General features: G+C 37.8%; 1 pseudogene; it reads left to right on the forward strand.

Moving 5' to 3' along the window:
- The first annotated feature begins 4,694 nt into the window (after positions 1 to 4,694).
- LOC118763179 lies at positions 4,695 to 6,512 on the forward strand (annotated as a pseudogene).
- The last annotated feature ends 16,781 nt before the right edge of the window (positions 6,513 to 23,293 follow it).

The following is a 23,293-nucleotide window of genomic DNA, read 5'->3' on the forward strand; positions in this document are numbered from 1 at the left end:
ACGAACGTCTTAATTCTGACAGCACTACTAGCTTGTCTTTTTGTTGGCTTATTAGGTCCCTACTTATTGATGCTTAATACAAACATAAAAAGTAAAATTAAGAATGAACTTACGATGATAAATATGTCGAAAATATAGGCTTTCGTAAATGTGTGATGGGAGAAACAAATTGCAACCTGTTCATAAACGACTCTTGCGGACAATGCCATCAATGAGCCGGTGTTACGACCGCAGTAACCCCCAGAATATACCCCTGCCCAGACTATGCCCGGGGCTAGTCTGAGCTAGTCCAGACTATACACCCTCCAGGGAGACAGCCCAGAATGTACCCCTGTCCAGACTATACCCCATGCTTGCGGACAAATAACACAGATGCACCTCACAAAAATTGCCTCAGAACATATATGAAATTTGATATCAATCGATGAAGAATTAAATGTTACATGTAAATTTCGATTTAAACATAGCAGTTTATAATTATCGAATACAAATATTCAATGTACCAATATAAACCCAATGTATAGGTAGATTGGAAAAAGAAAATGACGACTCGCGCTTGCTGCGCAGTGCACCTGTACTTTGAGTCATAGCCTAGACTCGCGCAAATGTGGCCATTTGTGGTGGGTCTATATTGGTACATTTTAAACTATTTTGCATTTAATAATTCTAAATTGCTATGTTTAAATCGAAATTTACATGTAATTTTTAATTCTTTATCGAGTGATATCAAATTTTACATATGTTCTGAGGCAACTTTTATAAGTGAGGTACTTGTTATTTGTCCGCAAGCATGGAGTAGAGTCTGGACAGGGGTATATTCTGGCCTGGTTGTCTGGAGGGGGTATAGTCTGGGTACGGGTATATTCTGAGCTGTTACACCGCCAATTTTCAATCCTGTTTAGACTTGTTGCGCCCATACCATCGCACCGATCTATAAAGCCGCAGAGAGACGCTTGCATTCAAGTACGCGCGTCGCCTCAAATGCATTCTACCTGTAAGGCTTTTTAACACGAAAACTAGGGGTTCAATGGTTCCAGTTTTAGCTAAAACCGGAAAACCTAGGGTTTTGAATATTAAAAATCTGAAGATTAGGACCCCTTCACGGAACCCCCTAAATCGCTTCGCGGGCCCTCAGGAATCTGCGGACCCCAGTTTGGAAACCAGGGTTGTAGACATACACTCTCCCCTGGTTTGCATATTTATTTATTGGCCATGTTTTGCGTATATAATTTGGTTTTCGTACTTATTGTTACTAATGGTCATGTATGTTGTAGAGTGACCGGAAGAGTACGAACGCGAATATAAGCGGCCGAAATGCAGGTCCTCTGGAAGATCCCTGGACTAACTTACTCAACAGGATGCGTAGCTCGAAGACCAGGGAATTTCTCCAGGCCGAGACGCTACTTCTCCGTACTGAGAGGTAGCACCTCTGGTGCTATAGAAATGTGATTAGAAGGTTGCACAAAAGAACCGCAGTGCGGATTCGTCAAGCTGAGCCAACCAGCAGCAGACCTAGGAGTAAACAAAGAAAGAGATGGTTGGATAATATTGATAACCACAGTTGGTCATGCTTGAGAATCCAGCCAAGAAAGTCTAATGACAGTTGCCTCTGATAAAACCCTTTGAAGGAGGTTCCTGAAGGTTCAACCCCATGATCCATCCATTCCTGGATGGAATAATGATATAATATACATAATTTTTTCTAACTTTATATTCTATATCTAAAAAGAGGGTTGTTTTACTGCTTGAATTCTTACGAAAACTATGTAAGTAGAGAATTCTTCTTTATTGATTTCAGTCATTAAACTGTGGCCATTCTGGAACACCAACTTTAAGGGTTTTTTTTTATTTTAGCCAATTATATTGACCTCGGTACTTTGTCTGCTACTTATTCTTCTCCTAAGATACAAAAGTGCAAAAATGAACTTTGGCATGAGGACAGTTAATTCAATTGGCCATGTATATCGAAGAGTTTAAGATTTCACGCTAGGAAAAGCAAATATAAATTCAAGAGGAGGTCTACATGGTGTTCTAAATAGTGTTCATCAACCAAATTTCACTTTCAAAACACTGGGTAACTCGCAGCTGTCATAGAATCCACGTGTCTAAAACGCTACTCAGTGGACTTGAATCCTGAACTATAATTGGTAGGAAAATGAACTTCTCGATCTCTCATCCATACTTGTATGTCCATCACAAAGCATATGCTTGGTTTAAAGTATGGAATCGTATTTTTGAACGAAAAATAATTGAGTTGGGAATATGAAATATTCTTAATAAAAAGTAGACAACACCGAACACTATAATGGCAGATTATTAACCAGAATTGTTAAAGCGTGGGGGAAATGCTTAGCGGCATTTCTTTATTTTTATGTGTATTTCTGTAGACATATTTGCTTGTGTGCGCGCGTACGCACTGATAACTAAATTTTCATTTTAATTTCTTTTCACGTTCTTTAACCTATAATAGTCGAGTTTCCAATTTGTCATGTGATCCAGAATCTGCCAGTAATATTACAATACAGTTAATTTTGGGGAGCGCTTTATAAGATGACAACTGTTTATTATAGACATGGATGGTTTCAAACGGCTATTGCTATTGAAGTTTGTAGGTCCCAAACATGCTTAGTTATTGTTATATTATCTGTTTAATGTTATCAGTTAGTTTTTGTGATCTGAAAGGATTCGTCCGAAAGAGATCACATACATAAACCTACGTGCTTACATGCATAAACACATAAATAAACGTACACACGTATACGTATGTACACAGATACATACGTACGTAGTACATACATACATACATACATACATACATACATACATACATACATACATACATACATACATACATACATACATACATACGAGGGGGTACTGAAAATTTTCTAGCTTTAAGGCTATCGCGAATGGCTTGTTTGGAGGCCCAGCCTTCCGAGTTATTTTACAGGGTTTAGAAAAACTGAAGGGCCGCTACAATAAGTGTGTGAACCTGAGAGGGGAATATGTCAAATAAAATCATAATTAACTCATCCTCTTGAATTTTTTGTTACCCAAAGTCAGGAACTTTTCAGCACCCCTCGTACATACATACGTACATACATACAAACACACACACACATGTATACACACACACGCACGCACCCACGCACACACATACATACATACATACATACATATACATACATACATACATACATACATACATACATACATACTCTTATCTATAGTTCAGTTGTCCCGGCAATTATTGTTTAATTAAACGCTGCATCACTACTGACGTGCTTGAACAAGTCTGTTGCTAGTTGCCAGCTTCGCTTGGATTTTTATTTTTCCTTCTAATGGATCAAATATGACGGAATGATATCTAAACACTCCTTGTCATCTACATTTCGCTGCATAAATAAACTGCGCTCAAAAGCCAAAGACAAATAAGTCAATAAAATCTATTTTAATTCATGTTGAGTACATTACTAAATTTGAAGACGTAGTTTTACTTATATCAAACAGTGATGAGAAAGAAACACAATGGGTTGACTATACAAATATATTGTCTCTTAAAAAAACCAAAAAAATGACAGTCGTTTGCTGAGTTTAACCAGCTGTCGTCCATTTATGCATCACCAAATTTAACGTTAATTTTCCTTGGTTAGAAACTTCGGGCAATATATAACCAAACAAGAAGAAAAATAAATTTGAGATACCAAGAGTAATTCAATAAATATTCTACTACTACTAACACCACCACCACTACTACAGCTGCTGCTGCTACTACTACTATTGCAATTCTCTACGGTTTTGCTCTTCTGAGTTATCTATGTCATACCTCTCCGCAGTTTATACATGTAACTCTTTCGTCAACACCTGCGCTGTTCCAAGTATGACCACTATCTGTGTTCTACCAAGAATGTCTGGTAGTTCCAATTTCTCATGCTAGGTTTTTTGGGTTTTTTTTTTCTTTGAGATGGTTCCGGGTACTCCAGTTACGATGGATATTACGCCCACTCTTGTGTCTCTATGAAAGTGTTCCAACTGAGATGTCATTCCTTGACACTTTCGGCTTTCTTATTCTGTTTTCAAGTTCTTTTGATTTGCAGATACCGCTACGTCAATGGAGACCCATTCTTTGGTCTCCTTCCATAGGAGAGTGATATCTGATCGACTGTGTTGCAGCTTCTTATCTGTGTAGATCAGACATGTCAAATTCCCAGCCCGCGGGCCACTTCCGGCTCGTGCAGCAATTTCATCCGGCCCACGAGACCATTTTGATATCAACATGGAATTAGTCCAAATGGCGGCATCAGCGAATAGAATTCTTTGCTGCCCTCAGCAACACCCATGCCTTCTTATTACAACTACACATACATAGTGTGTAGCTAAAGCAGGCCATTACATTATATATAGCACTGACTGCACTACCTTTCTTACTAAGTGTGTCCCCAAAAGTAGCAATAATTTATTACACGACTAGAAACAACACCACTGTAATTATTACACCCTGTCTGTACAAAAAACACATTAAAGAGGCATGATAACACAGTCACAAGTCTTAACTGTAAATGCAACAAAGCATGCTGGAAAACGCCTCCTTCGATTCTCCAATCGCGTGTTGTGAAGCGCTGATGGCGCAAAATCTACTAATCCCATAATGCACCGCAACAGCCGCCTTACCGGTCTTTCGGTGATCCTTTTCACGTGACGTCATTCAGTAGTAGTAACTATCTATATCAATGGCCAAGAGAAAAGTCGATGCTGAAAACAGAGCCTTTCAAATCCGGTGGGAAACCGAGTACATGTTTACTGACATTGAGGGCAAACCCGTGTGTCTTAATTGTGGTGCAAATGTTGCTGTACTTAAAGAGTATAATCTCAAACGCCACTATGAGACAAACCATCACGACAGGTATAAATACTTCCCTGCTGAGCAGAAACAACGAAAGGTAGATGAGTTGAAGAAAAGCTCACATCACAACAGACCTTTTTTTTTTTAACCAAAGCAAAATTACAAAATGAAGCTGCTATTAAAGCAAGTTTTATTGTGACAGAGGAGATCGCAAAATCAGCCTAGCCATTTACCGAAGGAGGGTTTGTGGAGAGCTGCATGATAAAAATGTATAATGTTTTGTGTGCAGACAAGAAGCAACTGTTTGCTAATGTAAGTATTATCAGAAATACGGTTGCTGATCGGGTGTTTGAGATGGCCTCTGATTTGAAAACAGTTGATTGAAAAAGGAAAAGATTTTGTTGCATACTCTCTTGCTGTGGATGAGACTACGGACACGACTGATACGGCACAGCTGGCTATCTTCATCCGTGGAGTAGACTCCAATTTGTTCGTCATGGAGGAAATTTTGGACATCAAATCGATGCACGGGACAACAAGAAGAAAAGACCTCTTTGAAAAAAATACGTTAGAGTGTAACTGACATGAAAATGTCTGGGGACAAACTTGTTGAACTTACAATAGATGGAGCACCGGCGATGTGCGGGAATAAAAGTGGACTAGTGTGTAGGATACGTTTAAAGATGCACGAAGATAACTGCGCTGGTGAGTTGACAACATATCACTGCATCATACACCAGGAAACGCTGTGCGCTAAAGCCTTTAAAATGGGAATGTAACAAGCACTGTAACGCAAACCGTATACTTTATGCGATCCAAAGGGTTAAATCACCGCCAATTTCAGTCTTTCCTGCGGGAAATACATTCAGAGTTCGCTGACGTGCCTTATCATTCGGAGGTGCGGTGGCTCAGTCTGGGAACGGTCCTCAATACAGTTTTTGTAGGGGTTGAGGAGATAGGTCAATTCATGGATAGTAAAGGAAAAGAATCCAAAGATCTGTGGAATGAAAAGTGGAAATGCGAGTTGGCGTTTCTGGTTGACATAACTGCGCATCTCAATGTTTTAAACTCCAGGGACGGGATCGCATGATCTGTGATATGTACGACGCAGTGAAGATATTTCAAGTGAAGCTGCGCTTATGGGAGACACAAATGCACCAATTGAACTTGTCTCACTTTCCCTGTTGCCAAGTAATGTTGAGCCAAGTCAACGCCACGGTATTCCCAAAGCAACACTTTGCTGATAAATTGAGTGCGCACCGCACTGAATTCGCACGGCGCTTTAGTGACTTTAAAGCACAGAAAAATAATTTCGATCTGCTTCGCAACCTATTTGCCGTCAACGGGGAAACTGCGCCTGTACAGATTCAAATGGAGCTGATAGAACTGCAGTGTAATGGGACATTAAAAGCAAAGTACGACTCTGTGGGGCCCGCACAGTTCACTCGCTTCATGACTGAAGCAATTCCCCAGGTCCGTTTACATGCAGCTCCAACGCTGTTTTTGTTTGGAATCACATATCTGTGCGAGCAGCTGTTTTCTGTGATGAAGATGAATAAAACGTCTCACAGATGAACCCCTGCAATCCATTCTGAGAGTCTCGACAACACAGAACCTTACCCCAAACATCAATGAACTAAATTACCAAGAAAAGATGCCTAGTATATAGCTCGGACAAAATTGCATAAAGAAAAGTGAAAGTTTTTATTTATTATTTTAATTTTCACTAAAAAACACATTTTCTTATTTATATTTTATTTTAATTTTGTGCAACTTGTTCTTATTTTAAATTTTTATAATTTTGACAGGAGATATTTTTATGCAGAGCAAAATATTTTAGGTAATTTACGTTAAAGTTAATTTTTTTCTAAATAAAATTATATACCATCTGTTTCAATACATGTTCATGTTCAAAAAGGTTTAGTCTGTTCAATAAATGTTTATCTTGTTCAGTCCGCGACCTAAGGTGCGCTTTGAGTTTTGGTCCCCTGTGCGATTAAGTTTGACACCCTTGGTGTAGATTGTCATATTCCACGTAAGTTTCACGAGTTCATTCTCTACAACAAGCAAGGGCTGTGTTCGTAACACTTGCCGGTACACTTTAGCCCATACCGCTTGTACACCTTCCTAGTGTACCCCCTGTGCAACTTTGTCATAGCGTTATCTGTACTCCTTCTGGATTAGTTTTGACCTGTGGTCGGTTTGTTCGACTTAAAGGTGGTGCTCCAGCATAGCTGCAGTCTCATGACTGAAACAAGTAAAAGAACAAAAGAATCCACAAACCTATTTGACTGCTTCAGATGAGTTTCCACATAAGCAGTCTCGAAAAGGTGATTAGTAAATGCAGCAATACCTAACGATTCAATTGCTACGACAATATTCTCATATTTCTTACTTCAATCAGCTGCAGGTCTCTTTCTCTTATTGAAACAAGGAAGAAAAAGAATATTTCTCTTCTTTTTTCTTTTTCTTTTTTTTTTGGGGGGGGGGGGTATTGTCATCAATTGTACCGAAGACTCTTTCGTGATCATCAAATGACATAAACTCACAACCTGTATCCTTAATGTAATATTATATAATGTGATCTGGAATAATCTTTACTTATATGTAAAGTCTCAAATCTCAACAGTAAAAAATGGTGAGAGGAAACTAATTACTTGAAATTTTTACGCTGGAAAAAATGAGAGCACTCAATGCGTTGCATAAAAATAATACATTTACCATAATATAGCAGATACATCACAGTAGCATATTATCATAATATAGTAGATAAATATTGGTTTCAAATATTGGCACAAAGCCAGCAAGTTCAGGAGAGGGGTAAGTGGATTACATCGACCCCCCAGTCCTCAGCTGGTAATTATTTTATCGACCCTGAAAGAGATAGTAGGCAAAATCACTCGACGAAATTTAAATTCAGAACGTTAAGACGGACGAAACGCCGTTAAGAATTTAACCTGGTGTTTTAAAGATTTATACTAGATAAATATTACTATCATATCATTTTAATATTGTAGATAAACCCACTACGTTTCTAAAAACCATTATTTAGATGAAAGTAATTCGAGTGGTTTACTCTGGAAGGTTTTCTCCAGGTGTATTATTTATCTATCTATAGCAGTGTGTTACCAACTTCCGCTTTGGCTTACGCAATACATGCACCCACCTGTATAAGTGCGCACACAAATAAACAGTAGAACATTTTCTAAGTAATCAGGCTCCATTTCTTAAATTATAATTTGCTAGAATGATTTTATTAATGTCTACATTTGGCAAAAGTACCTGAGTTTTTGTTTATGTAATCATCTGGAGGCTTGAGTTTATTCAGAATTAAAAAATTATCCGCAACACATAAGCTACATATTTTAGAATTATTGGTGTACACGCAAGCGTGACACTGTGGTAAGAAACTTACTTCCCAACCATGTGGTCTTGTGTTCAGTCCCCCTGCCTAGCACCTTGGGCAAGTGTCTCCTACTAAAATCCTCAGGCTTGTGAATGGATTTGACAGACGAAAGCTGAAAGAATCCCACCGTAGATGTGTGTGTGTGTGTGTTTGTGTGTGTGAATATATGTACATACCTATGTGTGTTGATGTTTGTGCTTGTCCCCCACCACTGCTGGACAAATGGGATTGTTTTTCCTCCGAACTGATAGAATAAGTAGCAGGCTTTAAAAATATACGTAAGTACTGTAGCCGATTCGTTCGACTAAAACCCTTCAAAGTGGTGCTACAGCATTGCCTCAGTCTAATAACTGAAGCAAGTATAATATAAAAGGTAACAGATTTAGTTTGTTTTGGTTCAGTATATCCTAAATGATTTTAAAGCTGATAATCCCGTTGTCTGTCACTTTTCAAATACAGCTTGAAAATATCGGGACATTCATCTTTTCATCGTTCCAGAAATTTGAAGTTTATCTATAGCAACAGATTTTAATATTCCCCTTAGTCATTCTGTTGTGGTGTTACGAGAAAGTATTTCGTTTTAAATAAACTCAAGTCTTCAAATGATAATTGAGATCAAATCCATGAATGATCGAGTTCGAACGGTTGCATCGCAGTACCTCCTGCTGGAAGAAGCCAAGAGTCAGCCGGCGAGCCTATTAATCCGCAAGTTGAATTAACTCAACCATTCAAGAACAAATCGAATCCATCCGACGGTCTTCTGCATTGTTTCCAGCAACTCAATTTTACTCCAAAAATTCAAATTAACCCAAAGCTATGGTAGAAGATTTTTGCTCAAGATGCCATGCAGTAAGACCGAACCCGGGACTACGTGAATGTGAAACGAACTTCTTTACCATACGACCATGCAAACTTAGATGATTCAATCAGAAAGTATTGTGCTTTAGTGTGAAGTTTCATGTAAAAGATATCTAATAACTGTTCAATATCTGGATTAATTACTGTCTTGCACTTACTAAAGCACACGGCGAGAGAGAATATTGGGGATTTTATGATTTCGTCGATTTATTAGTCCATCATTCATAAATGTTTCATAGGCAATAAAAAATAACAGTAAGTAATAAACAGAGAATTGAAACGAAACTGTGTCACGGGCTTGATAGGTTGATCTTTGTTCCTTAAATGGGTAACCTTTACTATGCATTAGAATAGGAATTTATAAGCAAATGGAATTCTATAAATTTTTTTTCCTGGGGTCGCTAGCTATGTTAGTGAAATAAAAACAAAATGCCTCATAGGCGCAGGCGTGACTGTGTGGTAAGAAGTTTGCTTCCCAACCACATGGTTCCGAGAGCAGTCTTTCGGGCAAGTGTCTTCTACTATAACCTCGAGCCGACTAAAGCCTTGTGGATGGATTTGGTAGACCGAAACTGAAAGAAGCCCGTCGTATATCTATGTGTGTGTGCGCGTGTGTGCGCGTGTGTGCGCGTGTGTGTTTGTCTGCATGTATGTGAGCTTATTTTTAAGTCTAAGTGCTACATGTTCCGGCGTAAGCACATGTATCAGTGTAACTACTATTGTTAGAATATGTAGTAGCACTTTAACTCAAAGAAGGTCAGGATATTGGCATTTGTATATATAAGTCGACTTGAAGATATTCCAGTTTTGGATGAAAAATGAAAATGCAGGCAAATATTGGTTGCATCATTTACTTAACAAACGTGAGAGCAGGAATGTGAAGACCCTTCAACTGCAGGAATGAAGGACTACGTTTTTGGCAAATTTTGAGACCAAGAAAAATGGTGCTCTATTTTGTTATATTGGTTGATGAAATGAATTAAGATGATGGCAGTAACTAACAAGTTTAGAAACGTGTTTTGAATAAAGATCTTGCGCTTCCCAAATTCACAAGCTAGCTGATGCTGGAATATGCATGCATGGGCGTGAAGACAATGTATTAATTCTGCCATGTTTGTACAACTGTGACAAAGCATTATCACAAGAAACGTGTTTTCTCTTCATATAACGGCTTACAATCTATAGAAAATGTAAGGACATTTTGTGGGCCAACAAAATAAATTCATTATATCTGACTCAAGAGAGAGGACGAGTGGTGCAGCAACAACGAGCGCTGAGGGCGGTAGAAACATTTGGCCCACAGACGCAACATATGACTCAACTAAACTTATGTCATTGAGCGGGGGCTTTTGTCGCCTACGCCGTTGGGTGACTCCGGGCTGATCTGAAGTCGCGATAGAAGAGAACGAAACACATATAGAGCTGCTTCACAGCTTGATGTGACATCAACTCCTGCATTCGGAGACGGAGCACCGAGCACTCTCAGCACACAAGTGTTTACCCTAAGTAGGCAGTACACCAAAGCGATGATCATGTTTAGTTGAAGTTAAATGTTAAAACCTGTCACAGTCACTGAAAATTAAACTTGTAGCATTTTATATACCACTAAAACTCTATGATTGCTTGCTTGCGTGCTTGTCTGTAATTTAATACAGCCAAACCAGTGCATAATTTGAAAATACTCTGAAAGAAAGTATGTCCCTGAAATGTGAATACAAACAGAATAAAACAAGTTTCGCGTAGATCGGACCACGACTTCCCAAGATACACGGGCTTTTGGTGGGGGGGGGGGACACAAATTTAAGCAGTGAAACCTGAAGTTATTGCCCTTAACTGTGATAGTTTTGTTTGCGTGCTTCCTTGCGTGCATGCTTGTCTGTAATTTAATACGGCCAAACTAGCTAATAATGGGAAAATAGTCTGAAAGTAAAGTGCCCCTGAAATGGAAATACAAATGGAACAAGACAAGTTTTGCCTAAATCGTACCACGGGTTCCCGAGATACGCGGTTTTTTCGGGTACCTTTATGGATTGCCTGCTTGCGTGCTTCCTTGTGTGTTTTTTCTTTCTGTAATTTAATACAGCCAAAAGGACGCATAATGTGAAAATACTTTGAAAGTAAGGTACCATTGAAATATGAATACAAACAGAATAAAACAAATTTTGCGTAAATCGGAGCACGAGTACCCGAGATACGCAGTTTTTTCAGGTTATGTATCTTGTTTATAAGGACAGGCATAATGACAGTAACTGGCATATGGCCGGTGGACCTTCAGTCAACAGTCAGAACGGTCATCCGATCAATCCATATCAAATTATCAAACTACGAATAACTTGCGTCACTTCGTGGTGTTCCCATTTTATTGATAAAAATGTTTTGAATTTGAATTATTAACATTTCATGGTTTCGCCGTTGAAGTTAATAACAAACTCTATCAACAAAACGGTCGATGTTCGAACAGGTTCCAGCTTGTAGTCATTTAGGATCAATGTTCTGACTTCAGTTGTCATCTTCGTTTGTTTTGTTTGCATTTTTTACTTTTTGTTTTGCTTCTCTTGATAAACATATGCAGTATCAGATATATATTGATGGCGTCTAACATGGAACACCAGCCAACGAACTAATAAGATGTACTTAAAAGAAAGAACAAACGCTTGTGTTTATATTAGATACATCTCCTCCCACAGTTTAAACTTTCCGCTGTCAACTGCACAGTGAAAACTAACAGGAGATAAACATTTGAAATAATTACACACAACAGCTAACGCACAGTATTTGGTAGCTAAACTAATTTGTTGTTAATATGCCTTAATTATAGAGTGATATACAGTTAACTATAATTAAAAGTTCGTGTAGCGGTAAGTTGTGGCATAATGCAGGTGTTATCCAGTAGAAGAATAACTTTTACCAGAAAGCCTAGTATCTAATTTTTATAACTTGATGTAATACTTTGTGTCTTACTTTGAGACTCTATAAAACATCTATACCAGATATGATTTGACACCGTGAGCCAATGTCTAATAGCCGCTACCTAATCCTTTTAGCAATACACCTGTCATCTGTCATAAAGATAATTGCCAAACGAGCCATCAAAAACGTTTCTACGTCAGGCACAGGCAACCCTTATCAAGAAGCAGGCCGCATGAGATGGCTCATCATTAGGGGGGGCGCACTACTAAAAAAAAGTTTAAGTTAATTTTTTTTTTTTGTTAGGTGTATCATTCAAAAAGTCCCTTGTGCCAGAGGTCATCCATGACTGCCACCACGTGATTGATCGACCTACTAAAAATTGAAGCAAATCTACCTCAGAATAGACCCTACCGTTTTATATGAGGAAAGGGTATAATAGATTCTGTAGTCCCGGATACTCCTAAAAAGATAGGGTGGTCTCGACTGAAATACTTTTGATCGTAGGTCTGTTCGATCAAGGTTGAACTGGGATTAAACAACAACAACAATCTACATACAATACTTTTGTCTAAGTGGATGAAAATGTATTTCTGAAGAACAGTCCATTGCTTGGTTAAAATTGTAGAAACATTTGTTGGGGCTTTATTGAGATTTAGGGCTCTAGGTTATACTAGCTTTTGATAAGCTCTAACTATAGTTAAACATGTCTGTAATTGTCACTTCGCCCGCTAACAACGGCCAGGATTTTCCCTAAAGCATAAATTCAATTTTCTGTAAAGTTATTGCTTAATTTCTTGAAAATTGTCTCCCTTCTCTTTGAGAGTTATTAACAATTGCCACTATTTTTGTTTTTAAAAACTAAGAGGAAAAATTCGTTCTATTTAGAACTTAATTCGTAGGTTATTCAATATGTCACTATCTATCTGAATTACACAGCAAGGAGACTGTTCCAGAACAGTGTGGATTTGGAAATTATTTTACATTAGTGGTATGTCCATACCAAGAAGAATTGATGTAGTTTGTTTGAGCCATAAAGAGTAAGGGTCATGGAAAAAAAAACAATATTCACTGCTGGAGAACACCGACAAATCACAGGAAAGTCAGTGTGTTGAATAAAGAATAAGAAACGCATCCTTGGTAAGTTGGTTGCTCTTCCTCTGAATTTGACCGAGGATGTCAATAACTGAATTAGGACTGTTTAACAAACTAAAATATAACAAAGGAAAAGTAGAATGTGTATAGTAGGGGTTCTTAACCCTTTCCGTTTCATTTATCCTCTTGGAACTTATAAAACAGTATATTTATCACCACCACCACTACTCTGTTTTGTTCAGTAATTTGAGTTTACTACCATTATAAAACAACCGACAAAGAAAAAATTGAAAGTAATATTTTTAAACATTAAAGACTTTCTTGAAGACAATAGAATACTAGGTGACAACGATTGGCACGAATTGCATGAAACCAAGTTATACAAATACAACAGTGCATTCTTGAAGAAATTCACATAATACAAGGAAACGTATCTTTGCTACAGTAACCATGAGACCGCTTTCTCGTTAATCTCTATTCTTTCACCTTGATGAGAAAGAATCAAAAGGACTTGTGAGCTATTGTGAAAATGATTTTCCGCAAATGGACAGGTATCAGCTATGTCGTATAAAAGTAATTTATTCTAAATAGCAATCGTATATATATAGCTACTATAAATGGACTAGTTTTCAACAAACAAGCCATCAAATGTGCATTATCTTAATTTGAATGGACAGGTGTTAATTTTTCTACAAAGCCTGTTCTAAGGGCACATTGAGCGCTTGAACATTTACACACTGAACAACTCCAACCCCCAAAATTCAATTTTGTCACCGGTTCATGTTTTACGAGAAACTATTTTTGGAATTACAGCCATTCTACCTGGGATAGAGAAAATAGAGGACATAGTGACATGATCAAGGTTTCAGCGAATTCGCTAACTGACTCGCGATTATTGGGACATAATGCTTATTTGTGTGAATACTAACAAGTCATTATGAACGGATCTATTATGCATGCTTATGATTTTGAAATGTTTCGGTTTGAAGGAAGCTTATCACAAAAGTACATTGTTGATAGCTATTCTAGGTATGTATATATACACATACATGTGTGTGTGTCCTTGTGTTTGTGTTCTCGTCCCCGTCGTCGCTTAGCAACCAGTGTGTGTTTGCGTCCCCGTGACTTAGCGGTTAGGCAGAGGAGACCTATCTTTCCCAACACCAGGCTTGATAAAGATAGGTACTGGGTCGATTCATTCGACTAAATGTTCTTCAAGGCGGTACCCCAGCTTGGCTGCAGTCTAATAACTGAAATAAGCTTAAAAAGGAAGTTGTATCAGTTCATGAACATTTACATGCCAAATAGAACAGACGTCAGTAATCTGAAAATTCCCTTGAAAGACTATTACCAATTTTATCAGCTTTGTTCGTTGGCGTTTGATAAGAAAACAGAGATCATAGATGCAGCTCAGCTTGTTGCTTGTACGTGGAGTAAACGCAATTTTCGATACAGTTGAGAAATTTATTCAACTGGTACATAGTAAGAGTACAACGGTAGGAAAAAACATTCTTAAAGCATTGTTCCAGCGTATTATAGATATGAATCTGGAAATATCAAAGTTAATATTCGTAATACTCGATGGATCGCCGGTGACAGTTGAACAAAATAACGATGCCATAGCACTGCTTCAAAAAAAGACATCAGAATTAAACACAACGTTAAGATGTGCATTGCATAATCCATCTAAAAATATTGTCTGGAAAGGTATCGCATTTGACATGATGCTCTGAACGGTAAAGCAATAAGTGTGGTCGCCTCCTTAAGAATCTGTCACTATCTGTTTCGGTAACTTTTATAGGAATCAGAGACTCAGAAGGAAACTTCTGCAACATCCACCAGCTCTGTTGAGAGGTTATACTTTAAAAAAAAACGTGTACACACAGCTGGATAAAATAGCTACAATACTTGAGAATGAAAAAGTGAATGTCACAGAATTTCGCGGTCCCAAATGACTCCCAAATCTGGTATTTCTAATTTGTTCTATTTGTTCCACGTACTTTTCGAGATTTTTACTCACTGTTCCCAGGGTTCCGACAATTATTAGTACTACTGCTACCTTTTTCTTCGACCACAACTGCTTATCTTCCCAAGTTAACCTGTCATATCTCTCGACTTCTCTTTCTTCCTTATCGCATACCCTGTTGTCAGCTGAGCATACTATATCTATGATCCAGCCTAGTTTGTTTTCTTCCTCAATTAAGACTATATCTGGCTTCCTATTCTCTATCTCATGGTCGCACTGAATCATAAAATCCCATTGGATCTTTGCATTTTCATTTTCGACGATGCCTTCGGGTTTGTAGTCATACCAATTTTTTGCTCTGTCAAGACCATACTTGTTGGAAAGTGTCCAATGGACAAGCCTTGCTATATTGTCGAGGCGTCACTTAAATTCTTTCAGGGCTAGTGGCGTACATTGGCTGGTAATATACCATTTTGTTCACAGATTCTGCACTTTTCACTTTCTGATGTGTTGTCTATTCTGTATTTTATGTAGTTTGTTCTTAGTGCTTACTCTTGGGTAGCACAGATTAGAGCCTCCGTTTCCGGTTTTAAATCACTTTTAGTCATCCACAGCCATCTTTTTCTCTGTCTGTCTTATCTTCAACATCCCTATGAAGTTGACCATGCATTCTTTTCTTTACCCACCTATTTTCAGTTTCATTCGTTTTCGATTTCTTGTACAGTGCTTTATCTTTGCAACCTTTCATCCTACACAAGTCTTACTTCTAATAATAGCTGTTCTGTTTTTACATACCATACTATGTTGTTTTTTTCTGCTCTAATGCTGTGCTCGCATCCAATAAGTCTCCTTCCCCTTCTTTTCCTTGGTATATACAGTTTGTGTCACTTTTTGGGTGGAGTGTCCCATATCTAGTTAGAAACTTCCTTGTCTTTCTATCTAAGCTGTTTAGTTCGTCTACTGTCCAAGTGATTACCCCTGCTCCATATCTAAGGGGTGAAACCGCCCAGGTGTTGATAGCTTCGATCTTATTCTGTCCGTTTAATTTCAACTTAGGGATTAGTCTCAGTCTACGTAAGTACTCCACCTTAAATTTTTCTGTCATTTCTTTCTCCATCAATTTATCGATTTCCAAAATCCCCAAGTACTTATAGCCTGTCTCTTCTATCTGCTTCATAACCTTCCTCGACGGTATCGTTAGCCCGTCCATACATTTGATTTTGCCTCTCTTCAAGACTAACATACCACATTTTCTCAGTCCGAACTCTATTCTGATATCAGCACTGAAGGTATACACCGTATCAACGAGGGAACTGACTTGGGCTTCATCTTTACCATAAAGATTCAGGTCAACCATGAATAACGAATGGTTGACTTTTTGTTGGCGGCTTTTGAATACACACCCAGCTTTTGCTTTCCTCAAAATCAGTGTTAGTGGTATCAAGCACAGTACAAAGATCAGTGAGGACAGGCAGTTCCCTTGGAAGATGCTCCTCCTAATTTCTACTGTCCCTAGACTTCTTCCGTATGCTATCAAGTCCGTCCTCCAATTCACCATACTTTTTCCAAGCAGTCGCTCAACGTTCTATGCAATACCAAATAGGTTCATACATTCCATAATCCAAGAATGTAGGATCATATCGTACGCCTTACAATAGTCGATCCATGACATGGCTAAGTTAGTTTTCCTCCTCTTACAGTCTCTAAGTACAGTTTTGTCTATCAGGAGTTGATCCTTGGTACCTCTGCCCTTACGCTTGCAATCCTTCTGTTCATGTGGCAGGACTCCATTTTTTCCAGATGTTCGTACATTGACTCTACGAGTATTCCAGTCAATAAATTCGACATAAGTAGCAAACCGGATATCGGCCTGTAATTGTCTACCGTATTGCTTTTTTAGCTGTTTTTCAAGCGCAGCACTGTCCTACCCAATGTCAACCACTCTGGTGTTACTTGGCCGGCATTTAACAAGGTATTGAGTTGCGTAGCTATTCGTGCATGACATTCACCAAATCTTTTGATCCAGTACCCTTGAACTCCATCTGGTCTCGGGGCCTTCCAAATGCTCTTTTTTTTTTTTTTTTTTTTTTTTGTTAATTTCCTTCACTTCCCTGACTGAAATGACTAGTTCTGCCTGTTTTGGACAAACTACTGTTTGTTTCATTTCTTGCAACAATTCAACATCCTTCTTGTGCTCCTTGTCTTTGCTACAGATGTCACTCCAAAACCTTTGACTTTCATTGTTATCTGGTATCAACTTTTCATCTGTACACTCTCCATTTATTTCTTTATAGAATCTCTTCTGATCTACTCTGAATAACATTTTCTGGTGGTAACCCTTAATTTTTGGGTCGTATCTTACCATCTTTGCTTTCTTTGCAACGAGGCGCTATTTCAGTCCTTCCATTACCACTTTCAAGCTCTTTCTTACAATATTATACTTCTTTTTCAGCGCCCTGTATTTTTGCTCACTTTTAAGCTCCTCTTTCTCTTTTCGGTCTAACGCAGAAATTTCCTTCGAAAGCATATCTAACCCTGCATGTATTCCTTTTTTCCACCATGGGTCTTTTCTTTTGTCACTCCCATTATATTTGTTTTTCTTGACATCAACACCCACGTTTTCTGCTACAACAATACTTGCTGCTTTGATCAAATTATTTGTTTCTGTGATGTGTTTGTTCTGATGCATTTCAGAGTATCATTGACATTTTTCGTTTCTTGGTTCAGTTTACATTGATCAACCTTTTTAAGGCTGCAAATAATGTCGCTATCGTTCTTCTGTAGTCTTACCTTTAATCTGTCGTAGATTGCCTTTTGTTCATGTCATGCCGCCATTAGTTTTATTGTCTTTTTTTAGATCATCTATATGTCTCGCATCAAGTCGACTTCTACTGTTCCTTTCCTGTGCTATGAGATTATTCTTATTAGTAAGAACTGTATTTTCATCGTTATCTCTGCTGCTATTTTCCAAGACCCGTCTTTTGATGGCTTCGAGCTCTACTTCTGTGAACCAACGATTTTTTCGTATTGCTCTAGCTTCATCATATAGTCTCATGAATTGAAACATTCCCTTTTCCCTCTAATGGTCATACATACGTTGTCGGTAACTCCTAATTTGAGTACCATTTTCATCTACCGGGCTGCTCAAGTAGTAACACTCCATGACCACAGCATTAATTTGCTTGCTCCATCTACGGCGTGTTTGGTGGTCTCTTTCTGGATGTCGACAGGCTGGAGCCGGATCAGAATCTCTGAGCCTACCGGGTGCAACACTGTCACCATGAATGGCTCCAGTTTCATTACCACCGTTATTTACAATATTTTGCGGCTGGACGTGTTTTTCGCTGCTCTGACCTATCAGCAACTGAAGACACAGAAACACTAATACAACCCAGCAGGACAACTGAAAAATATTTCTTAAAGACTGGAATATCTACAATTTCCTGTGAGTATTTTGAATTTCCCTCAAAATAAGTTATGAAACTTACATACCTACATTTTTCGAACACATTGACGATCAACTTTAAAACCTTTAATATCTACAACTTCTGTGGATACCTATCCTTTCGTTTCTCCCTGAGTATTCGGAAACGTAAACATCCTCTATATTCCAAGAACACTACAGTTTCCTCTGTTCGGACAGACAAAAGATCATCTCTCTCTATATAAACGGCAGTTTGTCTGTGCGTGTTTCTGTGTGTCTGTTTTCTCGTACCCTCACCCTAACCACGGCTTTCAACCGATTCTGATGAAACTTGACACACACATAGCCCAATGTCATAATTCAAAACTAACGCAGCGAAAATTTTGAAAAGTTCCCCCAGTTCTGAAAAAAATCGATAAATTCGACATGGGGTCGAGAATCAGAAACCCAAACCACAGACCGTCTAGGGGGCGCAACTCCACCTTTTTAACTCTCAAAAAAATTTACCATAATTTTTTTTCCATTTTTTTGCTATTTTTTGGCTATAACTCTCTAAAAATGCTTTATAGTTATTTCCCTTACAAACCTGAGCAACGCCGGGCGATACTGCTAGTCTCCAATAAATTTTAAAACCTTAATATCTACAATTCTCTAAAATTTTTACCTTCCTTTTCTTCCTTTCCTTTCTCCCTGAGTATTCGAAAATGTAAACATCCTTTTTATTGCAAAAACACTAGTCTTCTCTGAACGGACATACAAACGAACATCTAAAAAAAAATAGAAACTTTAATATCTCCAATTTTGTGTGAACATTTTTATTTTAACTTTCCTTTTATTATTATTATTATTATTATTATTAGTAGTAGTAGTAGTAGTAGTAGTAGTAGTAGTAGTAGTAGTAGTAGTAGTAGTAGTAGTAGTAGTAGTAGTAGTAGTAGTGTTATTGTTATTGTGATTATTATTATTATTATTATTATTATTACTATTATTATTTATTATTATTATTACTATTATTATTTATTATTATTGTTATTATTATTATTATTATTATTATTATTATTATTATATTATTATTATTATCATTATTCATTTATTAGTTATTAGTAATAGAGCACAATAATGTCTTTTCACCGCCCCAACAACATTGCTTCTGGCAAGAAAAAGGCGTAAATGGTGAAAATTACTGGAAAATATATATGAAGAAGGTAGAGTACCGTGTCAGAAAGATGAAGTGAGCGGACTCAGGTACATAAAATCTCTTTAGTTTAGGAAGTTTAGTTCAGAAGAGCCAAAACTGTTGTAAAAACAATTGAGAAGAGAAAGTGTGAATAATAATACTGATCGACCATTCTGGTGTTGGCTAGTTGTTTAGCCAAAGGTCATTACTAGTGAAAAGGATCAGAAGCACTCCAGTTATGGACATCTTATTTTGCATTTTCATGCATAATATAACTAGGGCTATATTACCAAAGTGGCCTTGATTTTTTTTTTGTATGATAGTAAGGTTTGATTTTACGTTAATTTTAATCGCTACTTTTAGCAAATAGTGTAACTGCGTAAAGTCTCCATCGTTACCTCCTAATGTACTCTGGAATGAGCTGTACTTTCGTGCAGAGAGGCGATATTTCCTGATTCTAAGATAGTAATTTAGTGGCTATGTGATAAGAAGCTTGCTTCTTAACCACATGGTTCTGGGCTCAGTCCTACTGCGTGGTACCTTGGGCAAGTGTCTGCTACTATAGCTTCGGGCCTACAAAGTCTTGTGAGTGGATTTGATAGACAGAAACAGGAAGAAGCCTACTGTGTGTATGTATATGTGTGTGCGTGCGTGCGTGCGTGCGTGCGTGTGTGTGTGTGTGTGTGTGTGTGTGTGTGTGTGTGTGTGTGTGTGTGTGTGTGTGTGTGTGTGTGCGTGTAGTGTTAGGTGTGATGTACAGAAATTGAATATTGAGAATAAAGTCGTCAGCATTTTAGAAAAAATCCTTTTATTTCATTATTATTAGCGATTTCCTTCCTTTCTAGAACTTGTCAAATAAAATTTTATTTGACAAGTTCTAGAAAGGAACAAAAGTACTAATAATAATGAAGAAATGAAAGGATTTTTCCCAAAATTCTGACGAATTTCTCTCTCTCTCTCTCTCTCTCTCTCTCTCTCTCTCTCTCTCTCTCTGTATATAAATATATATATAATAATGATAATAATAACAATAAAAATAACAACCTCAATAACCACCCTAAAGTTGAAAATGCACTGAGAATAGTTAAAATATTTTTTATTATCATTACAATGTTTGGGGTGGTTATTGAGGTTGTTATTTTTATTATTATTTTTTTATTATTTAGGGAGGAAATGATGCTAGCTAAGTTATGTGTCAGACTATAGCCTATCTTTATTGTTTTACTATTAATAATTTCCGAGGACCTGCTATTCTTATCAAAGTGTTTATTTATAGTTTTGAATATAGATTTGACTAAATTAGTCTTAATTTGCATAGCATCTCTTATTATAAAAGGCAGATTTTATCTGCCTCCCTTTGTATCTTATAGAAATCTACAATATAGGATTTCTTCAATTACAATTTACCTAGCATTTTTAAGAGTAGAATGCATCGGGTTGTGACAGGTCCACTTTTTAAAATTTCAACCCCAATTAAGCAAAATTTAGAGAAAACTCACATTGTGGTGTATGAGTCAAATGCTTCTCTTAGTGTGGGATACAGCACACGCAAATGCACACACACAGTGTGCAACGAATAAAGTGAAACTAATTCACTTTCTGTAGTGAGTGACTATTTCACTCTACATTCCCACTTCCACTTTACACACATAAACACGCAAATATATAAATAAAATTGTAAGCTAACGTGTGTGTGTGCGTGTGTGTGAGTGTGTGTGTGTGCGTGTGTGTGTGTGTGTGTGTGAGGATGCGTGTGTGTGTTTGTGTGTGCGTGAGTGTGTGACAGGAAAGTTTTTTACGACGAATATAAGACCTATATCCAAGTAGCAGAAAGATCGCCCAAAAGTGAATATAGATATTTAAATGTATTTATATATTCATCTATGCACACATGTATGTATATCGTGTGTGTATATATTTCCATAGAGGTAACCTTTCACTCCATACAAAGTTTTTTAGGACGAAAATAAGATCTAAAGTTATCTCTAAGAAAAAGAAAGATCGCCCAAAAGTGTATATAGATATTTAAATGTATTTATATATTCATCTATACACAGATGTATGTATAATGTGTGTGTATATATTTCCATAGAGGTAACCTTTCACTCCATACAAAGTTTTTTAGGACGAATATAAGATCTAAAATTATCTCTAAGAAAAAGAAAGATCGCCCAAAAGTGTATATAGATATTTAAATGTATTTATATATTCATCTATACACACATGTATGTATAATGTGCGTGTATATATTTCCATAGAGGTAACCATTCAATCCATACAAAGTTTTTTAGGACGAAAATATTTATATATAAAAGAAAGGTTGTGTGTCTGTCTACTCCGATTTAGATTCCTAACTACTCCCACATTTTGCGATGCAGTTTAACCAAAACCGGGTATCTTATAGTCGTGATTCATATCGAGCCCTTCTGGGTATTAGCGCGCGTCTACGATGAGTCTATGCTTTTACAAATAATTTACCATCATTTTTTCCATTTTAATGCATATTTTTTTTAATAAAGGGAAGTAACTCTCAAACTTCACACCAATATGCGTGCTCATATGCGACGTAATATCACATCAGCAGCATTTCCTCACACCCTCCTTGCACTTGGCGAAGGCAAAATACCAGGGGATGAAAATGGTAATATTGCCATCGATTCCATTTGTACCATTGTTAAGACGCCTTCTGATCTCAGAGATGCAGTGTTCCCAGATCTACAAGCTAATTATCAGAATATGGATTGGATTGGCAAAAAGGCTATACTGGCCCCGAGGAATAAAACTGTTCACCATATTAATGATGAAATGCTAAAACTCATTCCTGGGGAAGTCTATGTATATCAGTCTATCGATACAACTCCTGACCCAGAGGACGTCATCAACTATCCAATAGAGGTACTCAATTCCTTTGAGCACCCCGGACTACCACCACACTTTCTCAAACTTAAAGTTGGTGCCCCTATAATGCTCATCAGAAATTTGGTTCCCCCAAAACAATGCAATGGCATACGTTTTATCGTTAAGTCCTTATCTCCCACCGTAAACTTATATCAATATTTGCCTGAATAATCATCATAATTCAGTGCAATCATTAACAGTACTTTCAAGGAATTCAGCCCCGAGCAACGCCGGGCAATTCTGCTAGTATATATATATATATACTAGCTTAAGGTGACCCGCTCTAACGCGCGGGTAAGAGTGTGGTTGTTATTTTCTGTTGCATCCTTTCGACACGTGAAAAGCACCATCTGAACGTGGCCGCTGCCAGTGCCCCTCCCCCCGTGGCACCTGTGCCGGTGGCACGAAAAAAGCACCCACTACAATCACGGAGTGGTTGGCGTTAGGAAGGGCATCCAGCTGTAGAAACACTGCCAGATCAGACTGGAGCCTGGTGCAGCCTTCTGGCTTCCCAGACCCCGGTCAAACCGTCCAACCCGTGCTAGCACGGAAAACGGACGTTAATCGATGATGATGATGATGATGATGATTCTCCGTTTGTTTCTCTCTCCTTTCTCTCTCCCTTTCCCACTCTCTTACTCTTTCTTTCTCTCGGATTCTCCCTCGACAAACACACAAACACACACACATATACATATATACATATATACGACAGGCTT

This window comes from Octopus sinensis, linkage group LG4 (genome assembly GCF_006345805.1).
Source record: "Octopus sinensis linkage group LG4, ASM634580v1, whole genome shotgun sequence".
Classification (NCBI taxonomy): Eukaryota; Metazoa; Mollusca; class Cephalopoda; order Octopoda; family Octopodidae; genus Octopus; species Octopus sinensis.